This window comes from Nannospalax galili, unplaced genomic scaffold (genome assembly GCF_000622305.1).
Source record: "Nannospalax galili isolate Female #2095 unplaced genomic scaffold, S.galili_v1.0 scaffold198, whole genome shotgun sequence".
NCBI classification, from domain to species: domain Eukaryota; kingdom Metazoa; phylum Chordata; class Mammalia; order Rodentia; family Spalacidae; genus Nannospalax; species Nannospalax galili.
The window spans coordinates 331,558-338,882 of NW_008341748.1; the positions used below are offsets into that span (position 1 = coordinate 331,558).

A 7,325-nucleotide genomic window follows, 5' to 3' on the forward strand; every position below is an offset into this window, starting at 1 on the left:
TGTACATACATAATTCTATTTATTCATACATTAACTGATAGACATTTGAGTTCCTTAAATTTTTAGTATAAAATAAATAATATTGCTGTGAACATTGATATGCATTTTGTGTGGACACTGCTGGATCATGTGGTAATTCCAATTAATTATGTGGATCATGTGGCAGTTGCTGGATAATGTGATAATTCCAAAGTGAACACTTTTTAAAAATTACAGACTGGCTCATGCCTTTAATCCCAGCACTTGGGAGGCAGAGGCAGGCGGATCTCTGTGAGTTCAAGGCCAGCCTGGTCTACAAAGTCAGTTCCAGGACAGCTGGGGCTACAGGGGGACCCTGTCTCAAAAAGACGAAAAAAAAGTTACAGACTGTTTCCAAATTGGCCACATTCTTTTTGTCTCTGGTTTCAGTGAATAAGAATCTCACTTTCTGAATACCCTCACTGCCTTACTTCTTTCTTCCTGTTGACAAGGCCTAGGAAGCAAGGCTGAAGGCTTTGGTCTCCTGCTGTCATGTGTAAGTCTGAGTCTCCTAAAGAGCTCAAATGGTTGTGGAAGCTCTTCTTCAGAAGGCTGAGCTTCTGAACAACCGAAAAGACTCTGAGGGGCCATTTTGAGCCATGGGGAACACTCACAGACTGTGTGGCCATGAAAGATCCAAACACCAAGCGTTCCAGGGGTTTTGGGTTTGTCACTTATGCCACCGTGGAGGAGGTGGATGCAGCTATGAATGCAAGGCCACATGAAGTGGATGGAAGCTTTCTGGAACCAGAGAGTGGCATCATGAGAAGATTCTCAAAGACCAGGTGCCCACTTAAGTGTGAAAAAGATCTTTGTTGGTGAAATTAAAGAAGACACTGAAGAGTATCACCTATGAGATGAGTTTGAACAGTATGGGAAAAGTGAAGTGATTGAAATCATGACTGAAAGGCAGTGGAAAAAACAGGGGCTTTGCTTTTGTCACCTTTGGTGACCATGATTCTATCGATAAGACTGTCATTCAGAAATGCCATTTTGTGATTGGTCACAACTGTGAAGTAAGAAAAGCCTTGTCAAAGCAAGAGATGGCCAGTACATTGTCTAGGCAAAGAGGTTGAAGTGGTTCTGGGGACTGTGGTCGCAGAGGTGGTTTTGATGGCAATGACAATTTTGGTCATGGAGGAATTTCAGTGGTCATGGCAGCTTTGGTGGCAGCCGTGGTGGTGGTGGTGGATATGGTGGCGGTGGGGATGGGTGTAATGGATTTGCCAATGATGGAAGCAACTTTGGAGGTGGCAGAAGCTACAATGATTTCGGCAAGTACAACAATCAGTCTTCAAATTTTGGACCTATGAAGGGAGGAATCTTTGGGGACAGAAGCTCTGGCCCTTATGGTGGTGGAGACCAAAACTTTGCTAAACCACAAAACCAAGGTGGCTATGGTGGTTGCAGCAGCAGCAGCAGTAGCGATGGCAGGGGAGAAGGTTCTAATTGCCATTCGGAAACAAAGCTTAGCAGGAGAGGAGAGCCAGAGAAGTGACAGAGAAGCTACAGATTACAAAAGATTTGTGAACTCAGCGAAGCACAGTGGTGGCAGGGCCGAGCTGCTGCAAAGAAGACATGTTTTAGACAATACTCATGTGTATGGGCAAAACACTCCAGGACTCTATTTGTGACTAATTGAGTAACAGGTTATTTTAGTTTCTGTTCTGTGGAAAGTTTAAAACATTCCAACAAAGGGCTTTAATGTAAACTTTTTTCACCCATGCTGTTGATTGCTAAATGTAATAGTCTGATCATGATGCTGAATAAATGTGTCTTTTTTAGTCTACTCTGAAGCCATCTTGGTATACTTCCCCAACAGTGTGAAGTTAGAATTCCTTCAGGGTGATGCCAGTGTTCCATTTGAAATTTATTTATGATTGCTTGGGTGGAGAAGCCGGTGTCTTCACAAACCTTGGGGTAATTGAACTGACAATTGCTATTGTGTCCTTAATGAGTGTCGTCATTGAAAGGGTCCCTCAAGCAATGTCATAAAATTATTTGTTTATTAAAATAGTTGCTGGTACATCTTATGCAATATGCAAATTGAATAATGGCACCAGATAAAATATTAGATGGAAATGAAGTTTGTGTATCATGTGTAATCAATAAATGATTTGATTGTCTTGAAAAAAATAAAGGAATTCTACTTTCTACACATCTATATCAGCATTTATTATAATCAATATTAGAGGATATTAAATATGCAGTTGCTGTTGGTTTGCATTTCTACAGTAGCTCGTAATGCAGGGAATGTTTGCATATGCCATTGGCCATGCTTTTCTCTAATTTGGAGAAACATCAATGAAAATATTTTCCGCATTTTTTCAGTTAGTTGAGTTCTATTTATTATTGATACTAAGTATATCTTATAATCTGTGGGCTTCAAGCATGAAAGTGTCTAATTCTAATGAAAATTAATCAACATCTTCTGTGCTTGTTATCCTGATATCATAGTCTAGAAATAATTTCATAATTTAAAATCATGCAGATTTATGCCTATGATTTTTCTTAGGAGTTAAAAAAATTTGAACCATGATCTATATGTCTGCTTTGAGATAATTTATGTATGCTTAATTAGGCAGGGATCCAACTTCATTATTTTGCTTCTGGGTATTCAGTTACCCTAGCACCATTTTCTGAAAGGATTACACTTTTCCCTTTGTGTGTCTGAAAGTATGTGTTTGTAGATTCTAAAGCTAATCCCATTCGTCTAAATGTCTGTGCTTATGTCAATATTGCCTTGCTTAATTACCACGGTTTTTAATAAGTTCGGATAGGAAAATCTGAATACTTTAAATTAAACTTTTTCAACATTTTTCTAGGTTTTAAAACCAGGTTGCCAATTCTGGGAAAAAAGTCAACTTAACTTTTATATTTATTTTATTACAAATTAGCCTGTGGATTAGGTTGAGGATTTTGGATATTTTCTTAATATTAAATCTTCCAATCTATGGATATCTTTGCATTTACTTGGGTATTATTAAATTTCAAAAGTATTTTGGAATTTTCAATGTATATGAACTTTTTTAATAAATTTCTTTTTACGTTGACATCGTAACTGAATTGGTTTCTTTATTTAATTTTAATGCTATTTATTTTCAGTGTATGAAAAACAGAATTTTATGCATATTAATTTTGTATTCTTCAGTCTTGTTGAAGTAGTTCTTTATCTCTTCAAGATTTCTCTATATAAGAACATGTCAATTATAAATAGATAATAATTTACTTCATTTCCAGTTTTATGTTTTATTTCTTTTGCTTGCTTAACTGTCCCAGTTAGGGTTTCTAGTACATTTTAAGTAAAAGTGGTGTCATGGGCTAAATTTTATTACCCTTCCCATTTCACATGTTGAAGACTGAATTTCTAGTGCTTTAAAACATGGCCATATTGTAAGACAAAGCATAGTCTTTACAGAGATAACAAACTAAAATCAAACAAATAAACAAAAAAATGATATCATTAAGGTGGGTTCTGAGCAAATACAAGTGGTATCATCATTAGATTAGAAAATTTGGAGACATATACAGAAGATAAAGAGGATGGGTATTCAAGAAGAGTATAGCCTGATCTACAAGGCAAAGATAGAGGCTTAGAAGCAACATTTGTTTTGACACACTCAGAATAAAGCAGCTGTCATCTCAGACTTATAGCCAATAGAACTGTAAGGAAAAAAATCTTATGTTGTTTATGTCTCAGATTTAGTGACATTTTGTTGTATTAACCTCAGAAAACTAATACAAGTAACAGGAGAGGGTACGCTTGTTTGGGGCTATATCTTAGAAAGAAAGCTTTCAATTTAATTTAATTTTATTTTTTTAATTTGAAGAAGCATTTCATTACAACAGCATTAACCTATTCAATAACATTTTTCTGAGCTAGGGTACATCTCTTTCAAAATTGGCTGTACATTTTTAGGTTTACAGATGAATTATTACGCTGTACAATCTTTTACTCATTATAAACTCTATAAGACATAAAATTAAATGAGGTTTTAACGTTTAAAAAAGATCTCCACTTTGTTGTTAAAATACACAGTTTCATACAGAAAAATTCATTTTAAGGCAATTGACATTGAGACGTTTTCACATGCATTTCTAATCTCTATATATATGACTATTACTGGTCACAGTCGCTTACTTTCTGAGTTCCTTGGCAAATCAGTAAGTTTGGATGAGTTAGATGGCTTCAGGGCCAGTTGAGGAAAAGGCATAGGTATGGAATGACAGTACTGCAAAATAAGCTTTATTAAGCAATGTTTCAGCACGATTGCATTGGGAGTGTGGCTCCTCACTGTGATGATTAATCTTCATTGCTAACTTGACAGATGTTAGAATCACCATGGAAACACATTTTTGGCTTTGTCTATGATAGTGTTTCTAGAAAGATTTAACTCAAGATGGAAAAACACCCTGCATGTCGGTGGCACCATTAGTACCCTACAGTGAGTTAAAAGGGGAAAGAAGGCTGATCATCAACATTCATCTCATAACTTTTTGACTGCAGATGGGATGTGAATAACCAACTGATACTTGCCAAAATGTCTGCCATTGTGGACTGTGTCCTCAAACTGTGAGACAAAATAAAGCCTTACTTTCTTGAGTTGATGTTGTCAGGTATATTTCAGAAAAGTAACTAATACACCTGCAAGGAAGACCTTCCAGAAAGACTTCTATAGGATGATCACTCAGAAGGAAAGAGAACAAGGGATTTCTTGAGGACAATTAGAGAAATCACTGAGATGTTTCAATGATGTCACTCAGCAGGACAGTGGAAAAACTTTGGATCAGACATCTCCAAAGAGCAGCACAATTTATGGTCTTTTATAGATACAAGGTTTGCTTTATCTGTGGCTAGCAGATGTTGCATGTAGTTTTGCAGGATATGCCAAGCAGGCAGGCTCTAACTATCTAAAAATAGGCTGTTGAGGACTATATTTAAAGCAGTTCGATGTGTGAACATTTGAGTTTGGTGCCATTGAGCTTTGAGCTAATGTTCTTAGCGTACTATAAAGGAAGCAGCAAAGAACCATTTCTTTAACATGCATGTTAATTAGTGGATTCTTAAACTGGTCTTAATGTGTTGCAGAAGTTCCCTATAATTTAAGTTTCTTGAATGTATTTAATCCTGAGTCATTGGTGGATTTTATTCAGTGACTTTCTGTACCTATGAAGATGATCATGTAGATTTAGCCTTTTTATGTTATAAAGCAAACTGATTGAAATTATTCATTGTTCTGATGTTGTTGGCTTATTAAAATAAATGCCTCTGGATCATGTTGCTTTATCATTTCTGTATGTTTCAAAATTTGATTTACTGAGATTTTTTTAAGTATTTTTATATCTATATTTCTAACGGTCACTGTCTGGTTAGTATAATGGGTAACTGGCTTCATAGAATGAGTTGGAAAGTGATCCATTCTCTTCTATTTTTCAATAATCTTATAACTAGCATTGATTCTTCTTTAAATGTTTGTTGGAGACACATGGTTCAGCGCTTTTTCTTTGGAGAGACTTTGTAACCAATGTATTTACTTACCTATTTTTATGTAATTTCTCTGTTCTCAAATTTCTTTCTTTTTTGCATTATATTTGTGTGGTGTGCATATATATATGTGCATGTAAACATGTGTGTGGGCATATGTATGTGTGTGTACATGCCTGTGTATGCAAATGCATGTAGAAGCTGGGGTTGAAGTTCGGTATTTTCTTTGATTGCTTTCCACTTTTTATCAAGGCAAGGTATCTCACTAAACATGGTGCTTGAGAATTCTGACTAGTCCAGTGAGCTAGCCTGTCCCAGGGATATCCTGAGTGCTGGGATTACAGGCTGCTGCCAAGCCTGCCTGGCATTTGTGTGAGTGCTGAGGATATGAACTCAAGTCCTCATGCTTGTGTGGCAAGTGCTTTATCCATTGAGTCTTGTCCCCAGGCTTGTAGTCACATTTCTATTTCTTTTTTAAAAATGGATTTCTCTATGTATTTTTGGGAATATGTGCACTCTATCTAAATTTTCTATATCATATAATTTTTAAGTATATAGTACATCATATTCTCTTAAATTGTTTTTGGTTACTATAATTTTGTTAGTGGTACTTTCTTTTTCATTTCTGATTTTAATATTTTCTGTCTTGTGTCACAGTTTTGCCAGTATAGGTAAAGGTTTTTTCAATTTGTTAATCTGTTCAATAGCTATGTGGGACAGCTTCAGTTGTCAACTTATCACAACTGGGTAGAGGGAACCTCAACTGAGGAATTTCCTCCATTGAACTGGCTGGTGGCAGTATCTGAAGGGCATTTTCTAGATTGTTGATTGATGCGGGAGGGCCCAGTCTGTTGTGGGTGGTTCCACTCCTGGTCAGGTCATATCGTGCTATATAAAAAAGCAGGCTGAGCATGTCAGAGGAGCAAGTCAGTAAGCAGCATTTCTCCATGATCTGTGTTCTACGTTCCTGCCCTGAGTTCTTGCCTTGAATTCCTTCAGTAATGAACTGTGACACAGGAGATGTAAGATAAAATAAACCTGTTCCTTCCCAAGTTGGTTTTGGTCAGTGTTTTTATCAAAACAATAAAAAGTAACTAAGACAAAGATAAACTTTTTAATTTAGTTGCTTTTTCTCTATTGTTTTTCTACTTCCTATTTCTGTAGGAATGACATAAAATGGAGTTCTATAGGAATGACTTTTAATTAACCCCAGTAAAACATGCGCTCTTGTGCCTTGTAACCTGGGCACCCGATCTCCTCTCTTTCAAAACCTCAACTGGCACTCCACCTGAAAAGATAATGAATGAATGTGGGTATGCTTGAGAATTAATATATCAAGGCACTGAAAGGCAGTGCACCCATCTCCATTACAGACAGTGAAGATTTGGAAGGACTATAACCTTGAATGAATGAAATAGTCTAGGACTAGGATAATAAAAAGCTGGATGATCTGATAAGATTAGGGTCATGGGAAACTTATCCTTCTACAATTGAAGCTGGAGAAAATATTTTTAATAAAATTATGAGTGGGGCCTGAATCTAGTTTCCAGAAACAGATCAATCAGTGCAGTTCCAGAAGGCAGATAGTTGGTTCCAAAGATATTGGGGAAACAAGTGTCCTCTGAGTTTAGGCCCACTATTAAAAAGTAAATTTAATCGTTAGGAGTGTGTTCAGGTAGTTATGATGTTGGTGAAATATTGACATATATTTCATTGATTTTTTATTTTAATTTTAGTTATTTTCTTTCATCTGACTGATTGCCTTTAATTTGATGTTTTTGTCAAGTATTGTGGTACATGTCTTTAACCCTAATACTGAAGA

General features: G+C 36.2%; 1 pseudogene; it reads left to right on the plus strand.

The window, feature by feature from the left end:
• The first annotated feature begins 510 nt into the window (after positions 1 to 510).
• Positions 511 to 1,516, plus strand: LOC108491041 (annotated as a pseudogene).
• Positions 1,517 to 7,325: the final 5,809 nt, after the last annotated feature.